The following is a 27,587-nucleotide window of genomic DNA, read 5'->3' as shown; positions in this document are numbered from 1 at the left end:
AATATATCGGGTTAGAAGTCTTTCAAGAATTTATTACATTCCAAAACATCTGTAGTTGTACTTGAAAATACTTCTACTTGTGTTTATGCTTGAGCTGAATTTCTTGGGAAGTTTAATAAAATTCCTTTAAAGAATTGCATCCTTTTCGACATGTTTGGAAAAGAAAAACACAGACACCAAAGAAACAAACACAGTGTAGATTTTTAAATATTGGTTTAATGAGATGTAAATTATCCCTCTGTATATGAGCTTAAGTCCTTTGTTCTCCAGCCCAGATTCACTTAAGGAAGCAGACAGTGTTTCTCTGTGGGCCTCCCAAAGGGCGAAAAGCTTTACACTCTAGTCAAGCCTCCAAAGCAGCTTTGCTGTCATCAGCCTTGCACTCTTCAGTAGCTGATTTGTAGAACAGCCTCGACCAGAAAGTTTGCCAACATAGCCACAGTGGAATAGCTGGTAAACCCTCCTAGAGACAGGGTCCAATTTAAATTGCTTTAATAATTATGTATTGCTTATGTCAGAACTGCAAAGGATGTTTTGCCATTGAAACTACATCTGCAGGTTTTCTCCAGCAAAACTGTATTGATTGGTGAATGTTGTTATAGTCCTGCTATTGCTAAATCAGCAAAACTTCTAAATATAAACCAGTCCTCTGTTGTCTGCCAGTCAGACTCCTTGTCTAGGTTACATGGGTCTCATGCAGGTCCCTCACTTTTATTCACATTTAGAGTTGTACCTTGGTGACCTCTGACCAAACAACCATAAGCCTTTTATAACTGGATTACCTCCTGTTTAGAGCTAAGCACCTAGATTACTCCGAATGCGGAGACCCTAGTTTTGTTCATAAGGTTGAAATGTAGGAAACACTGGAATTACAGGCTCAGGAAAGCACAAAAAAATGCAGTTTACTCTTCCAGTGTCTGGTGGTGATTAGGGCTGAACTGGAGATGCATGATGAAGGAACCATCTACTAACATTTCTACTTACGAAATTCTGCATATTGTAACTTTTCTAATATAGTTTGGGTTTCACAGCCTCAGAAATTCTTAAGACAAGCTGAATATATTTAGTAAAAGATCATTTGATAGGTTGATAATTAGGCAAAATTAAAATACTGACATACTGAAAAATATGTTTAGTATGTCTAGACAAATGTACTAACCTATATTGCCCTTCAAAGCTTTGCAAGGTAGTCCTGACAGTTTGTAATTTCCGTAACATTTTCACTGTGATGGGCTCATCTTTACAAGAAGGCAGAGAGACTATGAACAGCAATGAGCCAGGATCAAAGGCTAAGGTTAGATAGGGAAGAAACTGTTGAACTCACATATTCTTGCCTTTGTCAATCTACACTAAATACCATGGCATAAAACCCAGATCTCTCAGATAGTTTGGACAATATTATCAAACCCAATATTTGGTATGTGGATATAACACCCAAAGATGTGACAGTAGGCTTTCAGGAACCATGTCTTTATTACACTGACTCTAACTAGCTGGGCTGCTGGTAAGAGCCTGAGCGCAGCAGCTTGTGTTCCTGGTGCTAAAGACTTGCTGAGTTCCCACAAAGGTTTGTGTAATCTTTCAAAACCCCGTGTTGTCACGGCTAGAGAGTTACCAGTACCTGAGTTGACATGCCACCAACTCACCTTCTGAAATGACATCTTGGTGGGTGTTGGGAAACTGAAGGACTCAAAACCCAGATATATTTTACTCTGGCACTTCTGTGTCATCTTCAGCTACCCAGGCAGATATTCATTACTGTTCTCTGTTACCTGTGACTGGGCGACATTTTATTGGGCAAGGTTCTGAGTTGCTACAGAAACTGTCTCTGCAGATCCATTCAATCAAGCAAGGCTCTAGTGACAAGATTCATGCTTTCAGCAGGAACATAAATAATTCACATTTTTGCTGGCCTGCTCTCGGTGCCTTCCCTACAAGCAGGCTGGTGGCTCAAGGGAAAGCAGCTGTGATTAGCTGGAACTCATCTCTAGAGAGTCAAAGGCATGTTTATGAAAGTATATTATATTTTCAAAACATTTTGCTTCAGAGCCTAATTTTTTTTTGGAGAGAGGCAACACCAGTAAGCCTGTCTGTCAACTGTTTTTCAGAAAGATAACAGGACAGACTCTTCATTTAACTAAACCCACTCCTAATACATCTCATCACACTCCACCAGTTGTCCCTCACTGCAGTACAGCCGCCAAGGAGGCAGCTGGCTTTCTGACTGATAAAGCACAGTCACATAACACCGTGGAATTAACCTGGAAAAGATTGCCTGGTGTTTCAGATTTGTTTGGCCTTCCCTACCTGCGGGTAGCAGCAGCCATTGGCACAGGTATCACTGGGTAACCATAGCAGTGAAGGACTCACAACATTTAGGCTCTGTTTATGCACGGTGCTGGAACTGCTCGTTAAAACTTCATGTTAAGCTGTATAACTACTAAAATACTTCTTCTACAGATAAATTCAAGAGGATTCCCTCTGTACAGGTTGTAAACCCTTCTCACTCTGACTTTTCCCATCTATGCAAACTATCAGTCCAGTATTGATTCCATTCCCCCCCTCAACCATGCTTCTGCTGTTCGGATCTGGGAGTTCAACTCTTCCTTCTGCAACAACAACAACATCCCATTTTACAATTATTTTCAATGAATATGGGATGGCTGTCAATAAGTATGGGATAAATGTTAATGAATATGGGATAGATGGGAGTCTGCAGCAGCAAGACAAGTTCTCATCCACTTGCCCAAGAACTTTGTGAGTAAATTCCATGTAGTTAAACAGTATTTAGGTTGTATTTGTGTTTAACGTGACTGCAGCTAGTCTGGCCTCCGCTCAAGTCATGGACTAACCTTTTTGTTGTGGTCTTGTAAGAAGCACACTCTATGTATGTAATCCATGTAAAAATAAAAAAGTCCTTTAGCACTTACATGTCAATTGTCTTCTTTAGTGGTCAGCTGCATCTGCTGGAGTTTGTGGGTGCCAGATCACTGTACTGGGAACTGCCACCTGAATTACAGCCCCTCCTGCCTCCTCTGTCCCCATCACCGCTGGCTACGGGATATTCTGTATTTTTTGATGCTTCTGTGCATTGTACCAGCTTACTAAATATTTTGAAGTTGGCGTGGGAGAATGTATCTGCTTTTCCTCGGTCCCTTTTTAGAAATATTTCTAGCCTGCCAACTCTGTGGAGTAAACTATAAAGAGACTGAAAAGCTCTAGACTGCTGGTCATGGTCTCCACTCTAAGCAGTGACAGCACGTGGATCCACATCAGGGTAAGGACCTATTCCAGCCATATCCACGCAACTGCCATTTCAGCCACAGAAAGCAGTTGCAGGGCATGACGGGTGATGGAAGGCGTGTTGTGATCCGTTTTACTTCCCAGATCCTTTTGGGAAAACCAACTGCTCACCAGCTCCATCTCAGCTTGTATCTGTACACCTGATCATTTATGCCTTAGTGTATGACTTTCTACTGGTCCCCATTGAGTTGTAGTCCTCAAAACATCACTCTGATTGTCATGTTTGTTTTGAATTTGAATCCTATCCTCCATTGTAGCTACGTCCTCCACAGTTTTGCACTATCGGCAAATTTCATACATGTATTTTCTATTCCATCATCTGCACTGTTAGTGAAAACATTTAACAAAGTAGGATAGTCCCCTGTAGTCACCTTTCTGAGTTGAAAATTTATGAAACCAGATTTGTACTGACCCTGTAGGAGTTTCAGCTAGTTTGTTTATGAGAATGCGCCATGAGACAAAAATTTCACTAAAGTCCAGATACCTGATATCTACTGCTTCTTGCTTATTTATGAGTCTTTTTAGCCTATCATAGAAAGAAATTTGATTGGGGTTTCTACCTGATATAATTTCTACCTGATGAATCCATAGTAGCTGCTAGTCCTGTACTTGTTATTTTCCAAATGCTTACAAATAACTTTTTATCTCCTTCAGATTACAGAATCACAGAATCATCTAGGTTGGAAAAGACCTTGCAGATCATCCAGTCCAACCATTAGCCCAACATTAACAGTTCCCAACTACACCATATCCCTAAGCGCTAAGTCGACCCGACTCTTAAACACCTCCAGGGATGGGGACTCCACCACCTCCCTGGGCAGCCCATTCCAACGCCCAACATCCCCTTCTGGAAAGAAATGCTTCCTAATATCTAGTCTAAACCTTCCCTGGCACAACTTGAGGCCATTACCTCTTGTTCTGTCTCTTATTACTTGGTTGAAGAGACTCATCCCCACCTCTCTGCAACCTCCTTTCAGGTGGCTGTAGAGGGTGATGAGGTCTCCCCTCAGCCTCCTCTTCTCCAGACTAAACAACCCCAGTTCCCTCAGCCGCTCCTCGTACGACATGTGCTCCAGACCCTGCACCAGCTTCGTTGCCCTTCTCTGGACACGCTCAAGTCATTCAATGTCCTTTTTGGAGTGAGGGGCCCAAAACTGAACACAGGAATCAAGGTGCAGCCTCACCAGTGCCGAGTACAGGGGTAAGATCACTTCCCTGTCCCTGCTGGCCACGCTATTTCTGATACAAGCCAGGATGCCATTGGCCTTCTTGGCCACCTGGGCACACTGCTGGCTCCTGTTCAGCCGGCTGTCAATCAACACCCCCAGGTCTCTCTCCAGTTGGCAGCTCTCCAGCCACTAATTGAAGATTGAAGGAACTGAAGATGGCTGGTCTTTAATTTGTTAGTTCCAAAGACCAAACCCATCAGATCCTGCTTTTTATTGACAGTATTAAAGTTACACACATTACATTAACACACTAGAAATGCTGGAAGTGATTTACATAATGAATTTACAGCCTGCACCACTGCCTGCTCACAGTGAGTGAGCATCTGATTAGCAGAGAAGCATCTGATCTCTAACACTGTAAAAATCAATTTTTAAAAAATGCAATGCAAACACCAAGTTCTGAAAAGGAAGAGCTGTTCCTTTATGTCTTTATGGAAGCAGACTGAGACAGGGCCCTGCAGGTGTATCAACTCTGTTGTGCCCATGAATCACTGATAAATATTTTCGGAGTACAGTTACACAACCAGTTTTGCACCAACCCTATAGAAGTTACAGCTGCTTTGCTTATGGGACTGTTATGTTAGACAAAAGCCCTACTGAAGTGGACATCTTCAGTGCTTTTTTTCCCTCTCCAAGTGGCTTCTTACCCATACAAGGATTTCTGTTAGTTCAATGAGATTTTTTTCAGATAAATTTATGTTGCCAATTGCTAATGACTTTGTTACCTACTGCAGAAAAAAAAAAAAAAATTTAAATGTTAGTAAAGATTTGCAAGGGATTTAAAAAAAAATATGTATTCATGGTTGTTTTTTTTTTAAATTAAAAGCAAAGTTTCAGATTTTCTTTAACAAAAGCATACTGTCCATCAGAAAAAGCATGGTTTGACTGTGAGATACAAAGTAGTTTTCCCTGAAGCCAGTAGATAAGGTGGATGGTGTTTCTTTCTAGCTCTTGAGTTAGATTAGAAGGAATTGAATTTGGTATGGCTCCTCGGGGCATTTTTCTGGGAAGAAATGTGATTCCTGGCTAAAAATCTCTTCTCACTTGCTTGGAAGTGTCAATTTTGGGGTCCAACTTACACTACTGCCCAATGATAGCTTTGTATTGTGGTAAAAAATCTTTGTGTGCATACTGTATTGCAAAAGGTTTCCAGCATTTCTCTTGAGAAGAACAAATCTGGTCTCAGGATGGCATTTAACTCTTACTCAACACAGCTGTGTTCCAGTAACACTCACGGGACCTTGAGTAGGCACTAAAACCGGCCCCCTCTCTTTTCACACTCCCATGCTGGATGGCTTGCACTGCTATGCATCTCCCTACCAACACATCTCTTCCTTCTCTAATTTTCAGTCTGGACAAGGAAATGCATGCATGGGTCAGAAGACAATTATTTTTGCAGTGACCTGAGCTTGTGTGGTCATTAAATAAAATTGTTGCTAGCTCAACTGCAGAAACGCTTCCAAGAAACCCATCTCTCCTTATCCCACCCTGGTCAGCCCTGCTGTACAAAACAATATAAAAAAAAACCAAACCACAGTGGGCCGGACTCTGCAGCCACTTACAGCGGAGTAACCATATAGAGAGTGGGGGGACGGCAGCATTATCAGCACATTATCTCTTGTTATCCGGAGTAAGCTCTTCCCTGATTCTCCAAACAGGATTTTCCTGTTACTGTGTGTGGGCTGGAAGGTTTAAATACAGTCTGACTCTTCCTACTGCTATCATTGTAATTGTTTCCCAGAGATCTTTATGGATATTGAGTAAGGAGTCATAAACCTGCTCAGTAGAGTAGCATGAGTGCTCTGCAAACCCAATCTTTCTAGCGGACAGCTGTCATCATCACAAAACAGCCGAGCGAGCAACTGCCACCCTCAACCCTTTACATTAAGAAACAGTTTTTGACTTAAGCCTATTTTGTACCTTGTAAGAAGATAAGAAGATTAAAAGAATTAAAGAGAAACCAAGTGACCTGTCTAGTTCATTTAATATTAAGCATATGACACACAGCTTCATCTTATACAGAGCCAGAATAAGCAGAAGGACATGATTATACACCTTTTATGCTGCTCTTGAAAGTATCCCTCCCCACCCCACCCCACAGACCCTGCCTGAGGGCTCCTGCACAAGGGCCAGGTAAACCAGGCACTTCTTTCATCAGTGGTCTGAGCCCACCCTGCTCATCCCATCAGTGCAATGGTGGCATGTTGGTGTGGGGGATGTGGAGGGGATATGGTCTTGAAAGCAGGGCCCTGCAGCAGATCTGTGCCTGACAGCCCGTTCTCCAAGGCTGCAAGACAAAGTGATAAAAGCATGATGACTTCTTCACATACTGGTGGTGCCTAAAGCCCTCGCCTTTCCAGCTCAGCCCCAGTAATGTCAAACTGAAGTGTAACCTTCTTAAGGACTCCATAGACAGTACAGTAAAACAATCCACTGGCTGACCTAAGCGGGGATGTTTAGAGAAGTACTAAAATGTTCTTCTTCAAGACCATCATAGAAGTCCTGGGCTAATTCCCAAGTGCTTTTACAATCCGTTTGCCTGAGTTGCTAGCAGGGAAAACTCCAACTCCAGTTTAGCTGCATGCTGTAGGAACATACAGCTGCCCAATACCCGTCTGTTCGCAGCACTGTGCTTGTCCAAAAAGTACTTACAGTAAATATTGTCAATCATAAACAATCTGTAATGAACTAACAAACTGTTCTCTTTACATTGGGAGCAGCTGGTAAATTGGGATATACTGTGAGAATCACCAGCTGGAGAATGTGCCAAGTGAGGTGGGGATTGGGACAGGTTACTAGCCTGGTCATGATCAGTTCTTGCTTCGAGTTGGGTTTATATGAGATAATACCATGTTTGGGTAGCTTGGCATAATTTTAAACATATTTAGACAAAGGGTGAAAGTAATGTATTTCTGTGTCTAATTAACCACTTCAGTGCTGTGAAAGGAGCCAGAATCTAGCCCCATAGTAAAACCAATCCTCAATAATCCATATATATATATATGCTCTATGTTTTATATGATTTAGGCTGCTATTTCAGTTAAGTCAATAAATTAGCAGATTCAAGTTATCCAGTCACTAAGTTAACACAGCAGATAACCAGAATATATACATACTGATGAGCTGGTGAACTGCAGCAGAACTCAGCAGTAAGCAGCTGCATTAGTGGGTTGCTCAAATAAAATCTTTTTAGATTCTTATCTGCTTTTTCTTCCTGTTAGCAGAAATTCTGACTTCGCCTTTTGTCCTTTTCCCCCTCGTTGCTTCCATCACAGGAATAAGGAAGTACACTATTTGTTACACTATGTGAAACACTGAAAAAATTACACACTAACACATAAATAAGTAGGGGGACAGAAATGTGCTTTGTTCAAGCTCTGCGTTTGTTATAAATGGCCCCATGCTTCAAACTTTGCAAAGAGATGAGCATTTAAAAGGGCAAAAATCAGACTGATTAATATAGCCCAAGAAGTTAGACTCATATAGCACCTCAGCAGAGCTTTCTCCTTTGCCTTGCCCTTTTATTGCTCTTTACCTCTGTACTCAGCTTGTGTAAATGTGAATGATCAGGAGAGCAACTTGATGCTTTCAGGCCAAAGTTTAGCAATGGGTTTAAATTCAAGTCACTATGTTCTGCAATTTACTCTTGCCTTTTAAGTTTGCAAATCAATACACTAAGCATGGGGTGGGGGAACAGCATTTTCAGCAATTAACTAAGGAATTCACATTATAATCCTGCAAGACACTTAAAGGCAGGCACGTCCTCATTTTGGAAGTAATAAACATATATAATGATATTAGCACTCTGGTAGAGTCAGCAGATCTTTGAGGTGGACCTACCTTCAGTCTTCCCTTGAAACAAAGGTCCCAAAACACAAAGCTCTTACCTTCAGAAATTAGATTTTGTTAAAACATAAAGGAATACTTCTTTAAAAAAACTAGAGAACACTTCAAGTGAGGCAGAACAGAAAGTTTCTAAATTAACTCCTTGAGGGACAGGTCCTTTCTTTCAAGTGCTTCTCTCTGTCCCATCCTGCTCTTAAAATGGTTCACCCAACTCATTGTGCTTAACCACGCCAAAGAAAGTATCTCGTCCCCTTCCACGGGTCCAGCCATGGCTGCGGCATCCAAACAAGACAGAGGCAGCCTTCCTCCCTGGTGCCAAACACCACCCTGCATGTTTTATTATATATCATGTTCCAGGGAACAGGATACATAGTAAAACTGAGCAGAACAGGTACTACCCCAGCAGCCTGGAAGAGTAGACCCAATGGCTGTGGCTGTTTCGCCCTGCAGCAGTCGGTTAGATGCTCTATGTAATTGCCTACTTTGTCTTGTTTCCAGCCTGCTGGGTATCCAGGTAGGTGTTCATTATAGGTGAATATATTTGGCAATTGTGTGTCTTGTGTTGACTTACGCAGGTGACGGAAGGCACAGTAGCAAATCCCTAGCACGTAAGCATATTTGTAATTTATAAACAGCTACATTCTCAGTATTGCTAGATAGATAACTATCATGGGTTTTTTTATCAGGGATGTTACAGCCTGTGTAATGTAAGGGATGTAGGTAGTTGCTTTGGAAACAGACACAAGAGGCTGGTGATTTCACACCAGAGCTTCTCTATGCCTCCAGAGTTTGTGACCCAGGGTGTGGTCTAACGAAGTGAACACATTTTGTGTCCCATGCATGGGTTGCATAAAAAGGGAGAGTGCACAAACATGAATCTCACAAAGCACATTACTTACCTAATTTACTTACAGTTTCACCAAACTGATTAAAAACAAAGCAATGCTCTATATTTTATATGATTTAGGCTGCAATTTCAGTTAAGTCAATAAATTAGTACATTCAAATTATCCAGTCACCAAGTTAACACAGCAGATAAGCAGATTACAGAATGAAAGAAGTAATTCTTTCTTTTACCCTTATCATAGAATTTAATGAAGGTCTAGTTTTCTTTTAACCAGAAAACCCAGCTACTATTTAGCTAATAGTTTATTGACATAGTTAACATGTCACTGGAGGACCCTGTCATTACTGGGCATAGGTGGCTTGTTGAATATTAAGTGTATATTTTGGTTTTAGGCCAGTTACATGATCCAAGCAGACAAGACTCGTACCCATGCTCAGCTCAACAAAGTACAGTTATACAAATGCCTGTGCCACATCTTCTTTAAATCTCCCTGTTAGTACATTAGCAGTTTCACATTGTTCTTTGCCATCACTATGCAGTAACACAAAATATTTTGAAGATTTAACATGTAGATAGATGATGGTTGAATCATCTCCAACAGCAGTTTTCAAATAGCACTGTTTTTTTCACGGAGAACATACCAGTGACAGAGTGCTTTCCATTTTTAGTAACTGTAAAAGATACCGTTCACCCTCCTCCTCTCTGGCTGTGGCTTAATGACACAGTAAATCCAACATTAGGATCCTTAGTATCAGAAGAGATATACCATAACCCACTATCCAAGGTGTAGATCCAGCTTTTACTCATGCTGCCAGTTAAAATTTCTCTAAAAGTTTCACTGATTTCATACTGACACACTTAATGTGATTACAGCTACTGCTCTCTCTGTGCCGTTGTCACTTTATGTTAGATCAGGTATCAGCTACCAGCTGTTATAAAACTCATATGAACTCCATACCATAGATGCTCAATTCGATGGAAATGTGGTCGCATGCCCATACCTATCTGGAACCAAAGCGTATGCTTGGGGATCCACTAGTGCATGGATCCAGTAATAAAAATGATGGAAGCAGCCTCACACACGCACCGCACACATACTAAAAATAAGGCATGCTTTCACTGAGAAAAAGTTAAAAAGTTCAAGCAGATGTTTAATTTCTTAGGACCTCTCTCCTTAAAGTCACTCTGGGATTTTACCAAATTAGGTGTTCTTTCATAAGGGTGAAAGGCAGCATGTGTCAGGGTCTTGGTTGTGAAAACTTAGCCCTGACTTCTGGCTGAGATTGCAAATGCAAGACCTACATCAGTATCAATTTTGTTTCATAAAAATAATTAAAATTTCTTCAGCACAGTATCTCCTTAGATCCCTTCTTTTCTTGTCAGTCACTGTCACGTTCTCAGCATTTTTAAAGCACTCCAGATTTTTACTGTGAAGGAACAGAAGAAGCTCATCTTGTTAGCTTTTGACCTAAAAAACACACGGCTATTTGGCATTTTATAAGAAGACATTCCACTCATTGCTAAGTTTTCTTGTTCCAGTTATCAAGGAGCTTTTAAAAAGCCTCCAATGTTCTTCTCTGTGTGTGAGTGAATATTTAGGTTTGGGAAGACAGGGTATGCTATCAGTTGTGGTTGTAGTGTCTCAGGGAAGAGTGAGGAGTAGAAATAGTAGGAGAGAAGGCATCATCACTGCTGTAAGTCAGTTCTTGGACTCCTGGCTACTTGTGTTCAGTTTGATTTCTGAAAGATCTCTGTGCACTGCTTAGCATCTCCACTGCTTTAAAACTGACCTTTGTGTATTAAAAAAAAAGGCATTTTTCATACACTCAAGTTTTGCACTGTTGATTTGTCTTGGAAGACTGACATGTCTGCCCTGAGCCACCCACGACCAGTCGACAGAAGGGCAGTGAGTGGTATTTTTGTGTGCTGTTGTACCAATATGTTTTTCCTTCATCATAGAAGCTGCAGCATGTGCTGATTCAGTAGAAAAACAGACCTTGCAATAACTGCAAGGACTTCTAATCATTACAGTCCCAGCTGGTTTTAATGCTTGTCTTAGTTCAACTCAATAGAATGACTGGAGTTTAGATAGCGTGTGCATCGATGTTCTTACGATAGTAAATCTCTTTCCCTTGCCTTCTCACAAGATGAAACATCTTCTTAGCATTGCTGCAAGGCACAGACATCTGCAGGAAAGAGCAGAGCTTGTTTTGCTGATAAGCAGCTACTTTTTGAAACAGAAATAGCCCCTCCTCCAAGCATGTGTTCTCTTCAAACATGTCACAATTTCCGTTACTAAAGTCCATCCTGTCAATTCCTTCCTTGTTGATTTTGGTAAAAGTTCATCCAAATCAAGTAAGTGATGACAAACCCCTGCTGAAAGTAAGATCCCACTGGGAAAGTTGAGCATAGCAATTAAAATGTCCCACAAGAAAAAACATCATGTCACATCTGTATTTTCCTTGTCAAAGATTTTGCAAAATTCTATGCCTTGACGAAGCACCTGTAAATTGTCAATAACCAAAGGCACTGCATTTCAAATCTGGAAAATTGTTGGCTCTTTTACCCCACTGATATCACTTAGCTTGTTCTATCTTCTTTCCTCTTTCTCTGTGGGATAATATCTAAAAAAGACTTGGTTCTAGGAAGGCACAATGGCTATACAACTGGCATATAGATTACGCATGAGTTCACACTGTATCATCTGGGTCCAGTGACAGGCAAGACCAGTAACTGACTTATGATACTGTCCAAGAGATGAACAGGAATGTCTCACTGGCAGAAGGGAATTAACAACAACATAGCTCTGCGGTTTCCAGCTATTTGTCAGCACACCCATCACTGTGTAGCTGCTGAATATGCAGCTCTTTAGCCAGACAATGTTTTCAAAGTTAAACTAAACTAAGCCACCCTGAATAAGAAAGAGCATCCAACCTGCTTTACCTAAGCCCCTGCTATATTATGTAGAGAAAGGATAAAATATCTGAGTGTAAGAACCTGGTGAAAGAATTTATGTTCTGTTTCCAGACATTTCAGCCCTTGAAGGATCAGATGTCATACTGCTGAGATTTTAGTAGCATTAGGGGCTCACTCCCAAAGGCAGTGCAATACAATCTGGTGGAGCACTGCAATATCTACCTTCCAGCTGAATCCAGAACTTCTTGGGCCCCTGGGCTCATTAAGCTATGGGAGGAGAGTTCGGTGCCTTGGCATGTTGGGGAAGAAACCACTTCAAGTCAACATGCCAAGTGGGAAGCTGCCTATAAGATGCTGGAGAAGCTGGAGACAGGACTGTTTATTGCCATGACGCACTCAAGGCATAGAGTTAAGGCATACAAACAAATCACTGCAAGTCCTACAAAACCAGAAGGGTTTGTACAGATGGCAGAAGAGATCTTTATAGGAGACTGTGATCCATGAGGCAGGTTTTCATAGGCAAATAGACTTTTGGATGGCAGGGTTTTGTTATTACACAAAAAAATAAGTGTCTTAATTTTAGTAGATAGAACCAAAACCATGTTAGGAGTTGAACTAGACTGTAAGAGTAAGGGCATCAATGGATATAATATCACAGATGTGAATGAATTTGGTCTTGATAACTACAGACCTGCAATATGGTTTTAGGACATTTTTTGTAGATTGGCTCCATTTAACAAAGCAAAAAACCATTCTTGTCAAGATGGTATTATAGCATGATCTTCCCACACTTAATCTCTCTGTATAGATGGTCATCATGGTGAAAAACAAAAGCAAACAGGAATTTGCCTCCTCCATGAAAAGGTTAAGGGCTAAATCGCTAACATAATTTAACCTCGCTTTAGGGAATCAAAAGCTAGAGATTGCAGTGAATGCAATTAATCCAAAAATCAAGAATTCATTAATTTAACCCAAACTACACACAGCTCATTTTTTAGCAATTTATTATAATTCAGATTAACAGTGATGTAGCTCAAACCTTTTCCCTAGGAAAAGGCACTAATTCATCCAAAACTGATAAAACTGAGACTAGTTCGAGTAAAAACTGTTGTCCACTATCATCAATCCAAATCCTAGGGGACAGGCAGCAAACAACAAAGAGCCTGTACAGGGAAGGCTAAAGGGTTAGAGATGACTCAACATGTCACTGCATCATTGCAAACAGGAAGAGGCTATTTCATAAATCATGGGTCATTTCCATAACTGGAAAGCCCATATGTATACTAACAGGTCATTACAGCAAGGACTCACACACGAAATTTTCCATATTATTAACCTCGAGCAGAGCACAATTGCTGGGCACACTTAAATCCTGCAGAAAGCTCTATGCAGTCTGGTGGAGACTGGAAACTGTTCTGGAAGAGCTACAGCATATGCTGGTGTCATGAATACACTCCCGTTATCTTCAATAACCTTCTCTTATCCTCCTGACCCTGTTCCTCTAATCCCTTAATCATTCCCATGACATTTTTCTGTGTTCAAATAAATCAAACACTATTCTTGCACCGTGAATACAGTTTTGGAAACTGGTTCAAAAGGCTTGATCCCTGCAGAAGAGGAGGATGCCAATCCTACTCGTGTGTGTGTTTAGTATTGCCTGTTTTGTGGAAGGGAAAGCCAGAGGTTATCTGCTGTTTGTAGCCATTATGGAAGATGCCTCTTCAATCCTTTGCTTGAATTGGTCACTAGGTTGCTCTATTTCTGCACAGAGGAATGTTACCTACTCTAGAAGATACTAAGGCCTCATCTGTGCTATACTTCTGAAATACTTAAAAGTGAAGACTGCTAGTACTCAGGTTTTTTAAAATTAAAGAACTTTAGTTAGGAATTCAGTTTTGAAAACAGGTTCAGAGTGGTAAATAAATTGAAATTAAAGACAGGAATTTTTGAATTGTTCAAACCTTTAAAAACTACTTAAATATGTGTAGGCGAATTCTCAACAGAACATCTAGCACAGAATATAAATCACTATATATTAGAACATGATAAATTTGCCATCATCACTTACTACTACCCTTTATTATGAACAGCTTCCTAACAGATCTGCAGTCAACAACAGCCTGAACTACTTATGCTCGTGCAATTGCTCCCATGTGGAATTCCACTGATTTCAGAAAAGTTAATGACTATCTACTAATTACGTAAGTAACTGTCATACTTCATGCCACTGAATGTGAAATCAGATCCATAAAATCTGTTAAGTCTCTACAGATCTTTAAAGAGGAGGCAGAGTATTACCCAATAATAGTAACACCACCCTGTAGACACAGTGGGTGAGATGTGTCTCAGCTAGATGTGGAGGTTAGAAGTCTAACTTTGAACTAGTCTAACCTCTGCTCCCTCTGTAGTCAACAGAAAGGAACAGACATCTCAAGAGACAAATTAGTCTTCCTGAAACACAAGCATGAGAATTGAGCCCCCTCCTGCATAATAGCTACATAATTAACTGTCACACACAGTGGGACTCCACATGACAGTAATTATACATGTACAAATGTTGTTTGGGATCAGGCTCCTGCTAGCTTGTGTTCTGTAACCTTAGATACCTAAATTAGGATAAGGGGTATTGAAATCAGCCTTGGGATGTGTGCAGTCCTCTCCACAGAGTCTAAGGAAAGCCTAAGCACAGAATGGGCATCTGTTAGGTGTCTGAAGTTCAGCAAGATGAATTCCATTCACTATCAGTGTCTTCAGTTTCAATCCCTAATAAATGCTAGAACACTGACAGCTTATTCACAAAGTTATTTCTTTCAAATACTTTCGTCCTAGACTGAAATAGTTCCCAATCAATAGCAACATTATCCCAAACCTGTCTTTGTAAATTTAATTATGTTTGGTTATTCTCATCTGGAAGAATAATGTCAAAGTAAAATAAACAGTGAGGAAAAGCTCAAATGAAAATCTATTAAATGCTTAATTTCTTATAATTACTAACTGAAGATAAATGGAGGATTAGGAAATGAAGGAAGCACTAAGGCCATCACTCTCAATATTCAGCCTGTGTTTAAAGCAATGTATAAATGGTTTTACAGCCACCCTCTGCTGGTAGAGACCCACGATTACAGTGGACTAGCAGCAAGAGCAGCGTCTCATTTCAAAGCTAGCAGAGCTCAACACCTCTGAGGTGCCTTTTGCAGCACCATGTAGTATTTGGCTACATCGAAGACTCAGAGGTGTCATCTGAGTGGTGGGGAGCTGGAGGGACCCAGACCCCCTCTCTGCCCGTTAGCAGTACAGGGTGCCAGGGGGTCTGCAGTGGGGGAACTCTGCCATTCCCTCACTCCCCTTGCAGCTGCATCCAGCCCAGCTGCATCCAGAGGAGACTCTGTGATAGGGGAGAAGACACAAAGGGAAGGATTTATGACTGCTAACATGATCCGTGTTCTCTTTACTGCTCTGTAGGCAAAACAGATGGGCTAGTAAGCCACAAACCCTGCCTGAACATTGACTGTATAAGCACATGCATGCTTTCATTTTATTTAAAATAAAATGCAAATATAATGTTCCTGTTTTGAAAAATCAGGGCTTCTTTTATGATTTTTACTGTTTTCTAAAGAAGTAACACAAGACCACTTTACATCTTAAGACTTAGAAATGTGAACATAGCCAATGATGCCACAGACTATGGAAACAGATGAGTAGTTAAAACTATTTCAAGAAGTTACATTTTATCTACAGATGGATTCCAATAAAATCTTTATTGAGATGGGAGTGGTAGTTGGCTACACTTATTAGTGCATTAAAATGGGGAGAACCCTACAGAGGTACTGTGAAGTATTTGATTCTCCTCTTTAAAATGTTGTCAACTGGTTTTCCAAGGGATAATAGATTTTAGACAGAACACTGTAGGCATAATATTGTAAGAAGGGATGAACTTGCTCAGCCTGCTGACAAATTTTTGCACTATTGTATTTTTGCAACTGGTTGGTTCCCAGCAATACCATGGTTCTACATCTTCACTGGGTATCTGCAAAATGGCATTTTTGTCTTTGAGGTATTTGAGGCAATTTGCTGTAGAGACCTATTTAGCCTCAGGTGTCATCAGTTTAGGAAATGGAAGGTGCTACTTCAAATTTTTAAAATGCAAGGGCTAAAAATATGAAACTCAGCACATGGACAGCACTTTTCATCTACCTCTTAAGTGCTATTAGATCTCTTCCCCCTCACCCCCTCCCAAGATTCAGTGGGAATCAGAGGAAATATTTTCTCCGAGAGATAAAGAGACGCTGGATTAGCAGCAGTCAGATATTAACAGGTGTCCTCCAGTGCAACACATGGTCCTGAGGTATAAATTATTTGCCCAATGAATGTACTAGGAGAGGATCTAGGTCCTCTGAAGTTTGAGCTCAGTAGCTCTTGTGATTTGTGACCCAATTTTAACATCTGTTATTCAAATATTCCTGACTTAGCTAATGTGGATGCATGCAGCTGTAATGTAAAACATGACAGAAATGCCATTTATATGCCTTTGCATAAAAATGTTCATATTTGTACAAAATGGAGAAATGTAATTAAGTTACATAGAACATGTAGGGATTCTCTGGGGCTGAAACATCTGCTAAAAGAAATGGAAATGGGTCAAACATGTTCTTCCCATCAACATCTGCTCTGAAGGACCCTTGTAAAAAGTGTAGAGCCACTTTCACATTGTGAACTCATCGGGGCCTTCTTACTTAGCAGAGGATTTCAAAACCCTAATGCAAGATTACCACGATAGGGCCATGAAAGAATATTTGATCCCGGTACCACTGAAGAGAAGACCAAGCCACATAAGGTGCTTTGTGAAATTTTGCAGAGGTCACACACAAGACTTTACAAAGATTTCTTGCACCTTGTCCACAACATCTCCTTTGTTACATACTGCATAAGGGACATGAAAAAAGTTCATCTGATGGCACACCAAGACACATCCAGACCTTCTGTATCTAAAGACTGCTTGTGCTAAAGGGCTGTATTAGAGCAGCTGTTTTCAAACAAAAATGGGAATGAGCTTCAGGAAGGTGGCACAGAAGCCATGGGGACAGAAAGGGACAAAGGCAGAAGACAGCACCTCTTGAGACTGGTGGCCCCTCACCACCTCCACCATAGGGTGCTGCTGTTTCACCACCCAGGGCAGGGGATGGATGGAGGGCAGCATCTGATCAGACCCCTGCACCAGCTCTGGGGCTGTTCAGGACAGCCCAATAGGCAAGAAGGAAAGGGCTCTTTCCTCCAAGCTTTCTTTTTTCTGCTTTATAATGATGGGATGCAATAGTCAGAATTCTGCAGTCACCAGAATTACCAGCTCCACACAGCTGAACAAATGGGGCATTATCCTAGGGCTTCTCACACACATCAGGGCATAAACTACAGATTGAACACTGAGTGTGATGTACTAGGTATGGGTGACAGGGAGACATCACAGAAAAGGAAAAAAAACAAAGCTTGGAAAGCCTGTGGGTTGGCAAAACCTCCCCTAACACCTGTGTATTAGCTAGAAAAAAAATGGTGACCAAAACCAAATGCCATTTGTGGGTGGTGGACACGAGCAAAGTAACACCTTGCATGCCCTGCTGTGTCACTGACTGCCCAGTAGTAAATTCAGGGAGACTGGGGTAGCCAGCCCTTTGCATCCCACAGAGGTGAACATTACCTGAAGGTTGTGCACATGAAGCACTACCATAGCACAGGGGAAGTTCAGGGTGCATGTTTCCTTTAGGAGGAGTAACACTGGTAAGTCAGCTGTACCTGAGAAGCAGGTCCACCCACACCCAAGAGCATGACTGAATGCTACAGGGAGGCAGGCGTATTCCAAACCCAGGATCTTGGCTGTCATGACTCGTACCTATATTTACCTTCAGATAACAGAGAACTGACTATAGTGAAAGGCTAGGATATTTGAGATACTGTCAAACCCATGTGAATGAGGCTGCAATGCCACTCAGAATGAATGGCAGCAACGTTATCCATTCTGGAGAGCCACAACACTCAAGTGTTGACAGAAACTTGTGAGAGACCCCACACATACCTGCTTCCGTGGCCAAGCATGTCACATGCCTCAGTACTCATGACAAGGTTAATCCACAGGCAAATAACCTTCTTAAAGATGAGAGTTTAAAAGACATATGATTAGAAATTTTAACAAAACAAGAGGATTCACACAAAATGTATTTCACGGAATCATCTAGGTTGGAAAAGACCTTGGAGATCATCTAGTCCAACCATATTTGTTGGGGACCAGACTGTTACGTTGGATCTGTTCTGAAGAGGGAACAGCTACTCCATCCCAGGAGTCTGCTGGCAACACAGAGCTCCTCTATTTTTCTGTGATTGCCCTGGCTTAATCAATATTTTATAAAATATAAATTTAATATTTTTATATATCTATAATAAATTGTTAATGTATGAATATAATGTATGTAAATGTATTTAAATACATTAATTTTAGATACATATATAACTATATTCCCAGGTATGTATTTATAAATATATTTACACTATTAAAATATTTATATTGTATAAATTAAAAATATTCATTACTTATAATGAAGAGTAAGCAAATTCATTTCTTTTCATTGGACCTACTAAAATAAACTCTTTCCTCACCCACTTATTTCCAGGAGGTAGCACTGGGACAGCGGTTGCTCCAGTCACAATCTACCCTGGAGATGAGGGAGCTTTCAGTGGTCAGGAATTTGCAGAAGCCTAAATGGATCTCACTGATAGGAGCTAGTAAATCATGACTGCCCTTCATCCCTGGTGAGAGGTAGGACCCACTTAGCTGTGCAACACCCTCCTGCCAATTCATCTGAGGATTGCATCTCCCTCTACTTCTCATTTGTTTTTCCAGAAAGGTTAACAGCAATAATCTCTTAGGGGATGCAATTACTATTTTAGCTGACATTTGCTAAAGCAGAGCAAGCCACTGAACATCACTATGAAAGAGCTGCCACCACATCATCCTTATTGAAGACTTCACCACTATCAGAATGGAGGCTGTAAATCATATTTGCATTGTAAAGAGTTCATGGTAGCAAAGCTGAATTCACTTGTATCAGGAGCACTGCAGAAACACTGAAGTGGAAAACTCAGATTAGGCTTTTAATCTATCATATGTGCAACATTTTAGAACCTAATGCTCTTTTTTGCAGATCTTCTCTGCCATTAAATATAAAAAGGGATATTTGGCTATGTGTGCAGGGGTCACATACAACGCCCTAACTGTAAGAAATTAGTTCCATCATAAGAGAACATATCAGTACTCTCTGTGACAGTCAAAACCCCCCAAACTTAAGAGAAAAACTCCTCCACATTTTATTCCAGCTTTCTTCTCCCACTGGGATTTGTCTGGACCACACCTAGCAATCACCAGTGCTGCTTACAGACATCAGGGTTTCTCAAGCTGCTGCTGCCTGGTCAGAAGGCTACTCGCAGCAACACATTTGGCTGGGTCATGAGACCTAAAGCAGAAAAACATGGTTAACAAAAGCATCAATGTGCACAAGGGACGCCCTGCTGCTGCTGCTGCTCCTCCCCCACAAAATAAACTGCAGCCTTAGATGCATGATTTAATGAGAGAGAGGCTTTAGCAACAAGACTACGAACTTCTGACTTCTGCTGTGCATCTGGCCATATTGCAAATGCCCTAAACCAGCTCACTAACCTGATCCAGGTTTTAGAAAGCCACACAACTGCAAACCTCCTCTGCTTCCACCTGGAGCCACAGAAAAGCATACACAGGGCAGGGAGTGTCCGTTAACACCCTGATTAAGACACCGATAGCTCACTATGCTGCTCCAGATAGTTGTGTTGGCATGAAAGAGAATGGTGTACTGTGGCACAGGAAGCCAAGGGGAGAAAGATAATGCCAAACTCCTTAAACCAGCAATGGCATCACAGCTGCCAGAATCATCTGGGTTGGAAAAGACCTTGCAGATCATCTAGTCCAACCATTGACCTAACATTGACAGTTCCCAACTACACCATATCCCTAAGCACTATGTCAACCCAACTCTTAAACACCTCCAGGGATGGGGACTCCACCACCTCCCTGGGCAGCCCATTCCAACACCTAACAACCCCTTCTGTGAAGAAATGCTTCCTAATATCCAGTCTAAACCTTCCCTGGTGCAACTTGAGGCCATTACCTCTTGTCCTCTTGCTTGTTACTTGGTTGAAGAGACTCATCCCCAGCTCTCTGCAACCTCCTTTCAGGTAGTTGTAGAGGGTGATGGGGTCTCCCCTCAGCCTCCTCTTCTCCAGACTAAACAACCCCAGTTCCCTCAGCCGCTCCTTGTACGACATGTGCTCCAGACCCTTCACCAGCTTCGTTGCCCTTCTCTGGACATGCTCAAGTCATTCAATGTCCTTCCTGTAGTGAGGGGCCCAAAACTGAACAGTCATCGAGGTGCAGCCTCACCAGTGCCGAGTACAGGGGTGAGATCACTTCCCTGTCCTTGCTGGCCATGCAGCTTAAAGCAGGCAGCTCAGGTAATACGCCTCCCAGGAATGCATGCCCAAAAAGGCTCTACTGGATATAAAACAACTCTTATGTGCATGAATCCAGAATCTGAGGAGAAGACTCTACTTTGTGCAAGGTAAACAGCCAGCTTCTCACCTCTATGCTCTTTTGAAAAGTCTCTCCTATATTGCAGCATCAGACCTATTAAGACATGAAAAAAGTATCTTTCTCACCTTGAGCACTTCTGTATGCAGAAAAGCAAGATTCATAAGATTCTGGGTCGTGCAAGTCAGTAGGTAAAGTGATCAATCCTAGCATGTCCTTTCTTAAGTCTGCAAGAGCAGCATAATGCTATTTTTTCATAAAGTCATGCAACAGTAAACCAGGGGCTGTAAGAGTAGCCATTGAATTCATCCTGAGGAAGCAGGCTTGTGTAAACCTGACCTATGTGGACTGGGGCCAAGACATAAAGGTTAGCTGCTTACTAGCAGTCCACTAAATTATATCCTTAGGATACTGCATGTAAGTAACTTGACAGAACAGCGCAAGTGAAACCATGTGAGTGGAAACTTGGCCAGGAACCTGAAATTGTTGTTCCCAGTTTTCCAAGAAGAGATATTTTACAGAGAAACAGCAAAAAACAAACAAGAAATAATCAGGTGGTAGGTAAGAGCCAACCAGTGATAATGTATAGAAAGGCTAAAAGTGTGGGTAAACAGCAGAGTCCAAGGCAAGGAAGAGAGCAAACCCAAGGAATTCTGGCACAGGAGACACTATCAAATGATGCTCTCTCTGGAGTTGTGCTTTTTCCACAATGCAGCATTACTTACCCAAAAGGAAGTGGTTTGTGTGGTTTAAGGAATGCTCTGCAATACTGTTGTTTAGGTACTCACACTGCCAAAGCTTGTATTTTAAGCTGAATCATATAGGAAGCACCATACATTTTGCACCACTGCATCCAAATAGCTGGAGAACCTGAGAACACTAGCATGCATAATCAATTTAGTTGCAGGACTTCCTTAAAAAATTAAATAATGGTGCATAATTTGACACAAAATTCCAGTTGTTAAAATTAAATTTTTTTACCTCTGGTTAGGGCTTGCATGTTCTCCATGTCCAACTCTTTTCCCCTACAAACTTCACGAAAACAGGACGAGGAACAGTGTTGGAAGTCTGCCATAACTGAATGTTCACATTGCCTTTGTCACACCATTCATCACTTGCCAAAACGTATTATATCCACAAAGATATTTTTAGTGGGCTGTTAATTTCAGTAGTTTATGTGACCCTTCCGACAAATTCCCTGCTCCCTTTTTTTTTTTTTTAAAGGAGTAAAAGCTAGTACCATGCTTGAGGATTTCTCAGCTCACAGACTGCTTGTCTGGCACAGACACGCACATTGGCTAAACAGTGTCAGTTATCAACTCAGTTTTACCACTATACAACAAAAAGGGACCTTCCCAGGATTAGTGGTGAGTGAGGTCCACGCCCAGCGTAACTGTGGCGTGATACCCCTACCTGCTTTATGCAATACAGGGTTTTACTTTTGTGCTGAAGAGGGCAGTGCACACAAAGCTCAGCTGAACCAGCACAGCCCAAGTGTTTTCTTGTTCGACGTGGAAATGCTTAGGTGCACCTGGTGTGTACATTGAACTGGAACACGGGCAACCAAAGGATTTACCCTCAGCCCTGGAGCCCGTCTGAGTCATGTTTGTGTGCCAGTCTCCAGCAACCCATGGGTGGGGAAGGTTTCTTATCCTCAGAGCAGTGCTGCAATCAGTCAGACAGCTCTGCAGGAGTTAGGTGAACCAAGCAAAGCTATTATTTTTAAATCAGGAAATACTTATTCAACAAAAACTGAAGCTGTTTAGGTGGTTCTGGATAGTGTCAGTGGTCATCTTAGGCCATCCCACCTTAAGAGAGATAGCTGGATGTACCTAAGAAACAGCTGCAGAACATACACAACTTTTGAGTCCCCTCCGTTGAGCAGGTTTCCCCCACTCCTAGTGTGCCTACCCAAAAAGGAGCTTCCCACAACTGGAGTCTCTTGTACTCGAACTACCTGCAGTTCTTCCAAGGCCCATGACAGTGCCCTGACTAGTCCCCTATTCTGATGCCCTTCTCCAGTACCTACAATAAAAGTAATTTCCTGTTTCAGTATTAGATGAGTTCTCACTTAAACTCAAGGGAGTTAAAAGTTGTGGAAGAAACCAAGTTTTTTCTCTCTAAAGTGAGTTCTTTCAGATACCAGTTCTTATGAACCCAGGAACTTGCAGTAGCCTGCACACCCTTTTCTGTTGTGTAACTGCCACTGAACTGCTGCCACGTCTCAGTTGAAGAACATGTCTGTGCTACCTGAAGAGGTTGTTGACTGCTCTTAGAGCACTCTTCTTGTACTGAAAGATAAAAAAAATTAAACACTTTATAATTAGTCACTAGAATTATTTTCAGAGATGCTTTACAAACTTTTTTGGCTATGCAGAAATACTAGGTTCTTCCAGAAATTGCTTTCACAGCTGCCTCCCCACAATTTCATTGAGAACACTTAAAAAGGCACAGAAGCCTTCCACTCTTACCTGTTTTTCCAAGCTCTCCCTGTTTAAGAACAAAAAAACACAACACAATGAATTTTTCTGTAGTTATCCTTAAGACACTTGGAAACTGTAACTCAATATAGAAGTACTTACCTATTCTACCCAGCTCAATTAACTCTCTTACCTTTCACACTGCAGCTCCAGACTCTGCAAAATAGCTCCATGGAAGACAAACAACTTTCATAGCAGCTTCTTCAGCCTCCAGAATCTGAGCAGTAACTTTGATGTTAAAGTGTTTACACCCTTCCCCCACAGGCTTTGAAGCAAACACTTGGTCAGTGACACTTCAACTCTCCTCCTTCCTCCAAGGGGACTGTGGACAACTAAGCTTTATAGCTGGGATAATTAAGAAAAGAGGATTGTAAAACAAAAATTATGTGCCAAGACTAGCATAGATCCTGTCAATCACCCTTATAAACCATACTGCACTCCCTGCTTGAGTGCGTATGAAAATCCTTTCATCCAGCTAATTTGCATACTAGGAACTATGTAAGGCCTAACGATTTGCAAGAACTGAGACAACCCCAACATCCTGCCAGTCCTCCCTGCTGCACTGACATGGATGTTGACACCATGACACCAGAGTAACAGACACCTTAAAAATAATGTTATGGCATATTTGTATACTTAATCTCATAAATTCGTTATTTCTCATGCAGACTGCAGAGCTGGTTTTGGTATACTATCCAGTGCAGCTCAATTTAGAGCATCCCAATCCTTGAAGTTTTCATTAAAGAGCAAGAACTTGTCAGAATGAAAGCCGAGATATGAAGCCAGGTTTCTACACACTGATTTAGATTAAGCAATTTCTTCTTTGAACAAAGGCATCACACATTCCTACTTATCCTCATCTTCCACATCCCTCCTGCAGGGTCTTCCAAGTGCTTCTCCTGGTCCTCGGGACACTGGGTGGTTGCTTACCTGAGTCCACAGTGACCAAAATCACTTTAGGGACAAAGACAACCCATAGTTTCTGCAGTGTAGGGTATCAGCATAGTAGCCCTGTACAGACAAACGTGTAAGCATCATAGGCTCAGGACCATACAGACACTGGAATAACTTTTCATTAAACAGGACTGAACCAGAGTATACCGATGTATTTAAGAAACACCAAAGGCAGGCTTTCAAATCTATCATCACCTTACATCTTTTCATATGAAATGCTGAGACAACACTTATTTCTGCAATAGGACTGTAAGCTTCTTGTGGATCTTGCAATTAAGACCTGTTAGGTCAGAAGAGACTTGGACATTAGCGCTTTCAGGTGAACCGAGTATCCAAGCTTGAGACATATAACACAGGTTTCATCATTAACATTTCTGACAAGTTGTGATCACTGAGTAAATCCATACACTGACATATCAGACACCCCCCAAAATGATAAAGTGAACTACACACACAGAAGACTATTTTACTTGTCTCTTGCATTATTTGCCTTGTTTCTGTATTTCCTTTTTTCTATAACTTTTCTACAATTCTTTTTTTTCTACATTTCAATATGCTACAGCAACTCTTGGCTGAGACATCTGTGGCATCTACATGTTCAGATAAATGTGGTATAAACGATGAAATAAAGTTATCTGTAAAGCAGGATGCATCCTTGTCTCCTCCCCAGGGGACACAATGGGAAAAGGGAGGAAGAGAGGGAATTGGTGCAGATGAAACCAATTGCTTCTCACCACTTTAAAAAACAAAGTATAACGTCATTAGGTCAGCAGATTATCTCAGATGGAAGATTTTACATACATGTTTTCTGCCAGTTATAGAAAAGAGAACCAAGCTCCCCCTGCAGTTATCCCACAGCAATACTTACCACCATTGCTTGGCATCAGCTGCACAGATGAGCATAGGCTTAAAGTCTACAGTGAGCAACTGTTGTGACAGAAGTCATCGTGTCACTGCCCCTTTTTTCCCCCACCTATAGCACACCTAATCTAAAGGTATCTGTGTAAAGAAACAGAAGTAGAAAAGAAATAGAAGGGGCTGTACTTGTAATTTTTCAGATGTATGCAACCATTACTGAAAGTTATACCAATAACAGAGCATTACACTCTCTCCACTCCTTTTCTTCAGTGATTAATACGCAGAACTGGACAAGCTGGGTGTGGGGAGAAGTACCTCCTGTCCCAGGATGCTGCACATTTTACAGGAAGGCAAGCAACTGGTTCAAATTCTTTAACTGGAGGGAGCTGTACTTAGAGAGAGAAGAATGGCACACACTGCTGTAATATCAACAAATCATGAAAGGCTGCAAGGTTCAGGTTAAGTAACTGCATCACAGAACATCTCATGACATCCTTCCTCCACCATTCAAGTGTATCCTGCGGCTAACAGACTGCTATAGCTGTGTAGTTAGTGAGGCAATATCCTGAGCAAATGCATTTTACTTACCTCCAGGAGGAGCCAAAGTATAAACCAAAAACTTGTAACCCCATTTTTCCTGAGCTACACCACTCCTGGACTTTAGCCAAGACTTCCAGCCAGCCTGCAAAACTCTTCACAAGTCTTTTTAATGGAGTATCTTCTTGAAGTAATACTTTATTTAACAGGAATCAGCTGTAACTAGAAATGGCGTTATTTCGCAAACCATGCAATACTTTGAGTATCTTCCTTTCCAGTTTTGACCAAAGATCTTCCATGTGTTATTTAACTTCAGTCCCCTTAAGTCTGAGATTTAATTAATCTCTCATTTGGTGAAGGGCTCATTTTCCATTCCCCAGCACCAAGACAAGCACAAGCAGGGATGATGTTCAGTATAGAAAGTCTACAACCCACTGCTCAAAATCTAGCCTACCTCCTACACACCAACCAGAGAGCATGCTGAACTCAGACGGCACCTAGTCAGCTGGCTAAGCCATGCCAACACTAGACAGCCAGCACAGAGAAACCTGGGAAGCAAGTTAGCTTGACTGCTCCTACACCACGCTGAGAGGTCTTACACCATCTCATCCACTCTCTTAGCTTTTTCAAGGTTGATTTATGTCTTTACGGTCATACTGAGGACAGCTGCCTTTAGGCGGGAGCAAAGCTCCTCCTGCTGGTCACACTAAGCCACGTATCTATGACAGCCAAGCGCTATTAGTGTGGTTATCAGACATCAGACAGAAGCCACAACCCTTAAAAAGAGGCCCAAATCAGCAAGCACAGGCTGTCGCCTGGTGTCTGACAAGGGCACGTCCCAGCCTGCTCCCTGCTGAGGGCCTCCCTTACCAAGGCCAGGCCAAGAGCTCAGCCTTGCTCTTTAAACCGCTCTCTATACTTCATCCCAGACAAGGCCAAACACCTCAGCAAATACAGCCCCCGCAGGGGCCCCTCTTCCCCGAGGGCGCAAGGGACAGCACCGCGAGGGCCACCGGAGCCGCCCCGGCTTCCTACGCCACACGGCTGCCTCCCCCTCCCAACGCTACCCCCATCCCAGCCCCGCCATGCACAGCAGCCGCCTGCCAGCCTGCCCTCGCAACCGCGACCACCGGCCCCTTCCACACCACCCCCCCACCCCCCAGCTCCTTCCACAGACCCGCCTCAGCGGGCGCCGCTCCCGCCCCGCCGAGGCCCGCCCACCCCAGGGCCCCTCTGGAGCACACAGGGGCGAGCCCCGATAAGAGCCTCCCACCCCACACCTCGCTCCCGCCACGGAGAGCCGCTGCCCTACCAAGAGCCGGCGGGCACCGAGGGGCAACCGGCCCCCGCGCGATGTCCTTCAGGGCCCTCCACAACCCGCCGCGCCCCCTCAACCTCCCCCTTCTCTCTCACCCCCTCGCACAAGCTCTTTTCACCCCCTGAACCCACGCCTGGCTCCCACCCTCCCCCTTTTTCCAAACATCTTAACCCAGTTCCCTGGTCGCTGCTCCCGAGCTAAAAGCATCCCACGCCATCAACATGGCGGCTGCCACGGCCTCGGCCTCCTCCTCCCCCCCCCCCCCGGCGGCCACGCAGCGCGGGGACTGCCGGGAAACCGAGTCCCCGCCCCGCGCGCTGCCGCCCGGCGCCTCCTCCTGGGAAACTACAACTCCCAGAAGCCTCTGCCCCCGGCGGGCGCCAGCCAATGGGGAGGCGGCGGCGCTGCCGCTCGCCCCGCCCCGGCGGGCGAGAGGGGTGATGTCATTGCCCAGCGGGCGGCCGCGGGGGCGCGCCGCCGTTCATTGTGCTCTGCCGGTGCCGCCTCCCGCTGCCGCTGCCGGCCACGGCGGGGGGGCCCCGCTCCTGCTCTCGCAGCGCTCCGGCCCCCTAGCACCGGTCTGGGGCGGCCCTGCTCCTGGAGCAGCCTGGGGGGCTGCCCTGCACCGGGGGTGGCCCTGCACCCCTCCCCGAGGAGGGTTGCCTCGCACCGAGCCCCGCAGCACCTATCCCGG

The 27,587-nt window shown here is 42.9% G+C and overlaps 1 long non-coding RNA gene across 27 annotated transcripts; it reads right to left on the bottom strand.

Moving 5' to 3' along the window:
• Positions 1-202: 202 nt before the first annotated feature.
• Positions 203-27,109, bottom strand: LOC141919879 (uncharacterized). Of its 27 annotated transcripts, none has more exons than XR_012622153.1 (4): positions 22,997-26,737; positions 21,728-21,778; positions 20,328-21,625; positions 9,258-19,640 (listed from the first exon to the last, which is right to left on the bottom strand). It is a non-coding gene; the product is annotated as an uncharacterized LOC141919879 (long non-coding RNA). The 27 variants fall into 27 exon arrangements; XR_012622157.1 differs by having other exon boundaries at positions 9,258-18,279; positions 18,787-18,842; positions 19,563-19,640; positions 20,328-26,736; XR_012622159.1 differs by having other exon boundaries at positions 20,328-21,778; positions 22,997-23,037; positions 23,218-26,736.
• Between the last annotated feature and the right edge of the window lie 478 nt (positions 27,110-27,587).

Source organism: Strix aluco, chromosome 2, assembly GCF_031877795.1.
Source record: "Strix aluco isolate bStrAlu1 chromosome 2, bStrAlu1.hap1, whole genome shotgun sequence".
Taxonomy (NCBI): Eukaryota; Metazoa; Chordata; class Aves; order Strigiformes; family Strigidae; genus Strix; species Strix aluco.
The sequence above is the reverse complement of the archived record's forward strand: the minus strand, read 5'-3'. Positions and strand labels throughout refer to the sequence as shown.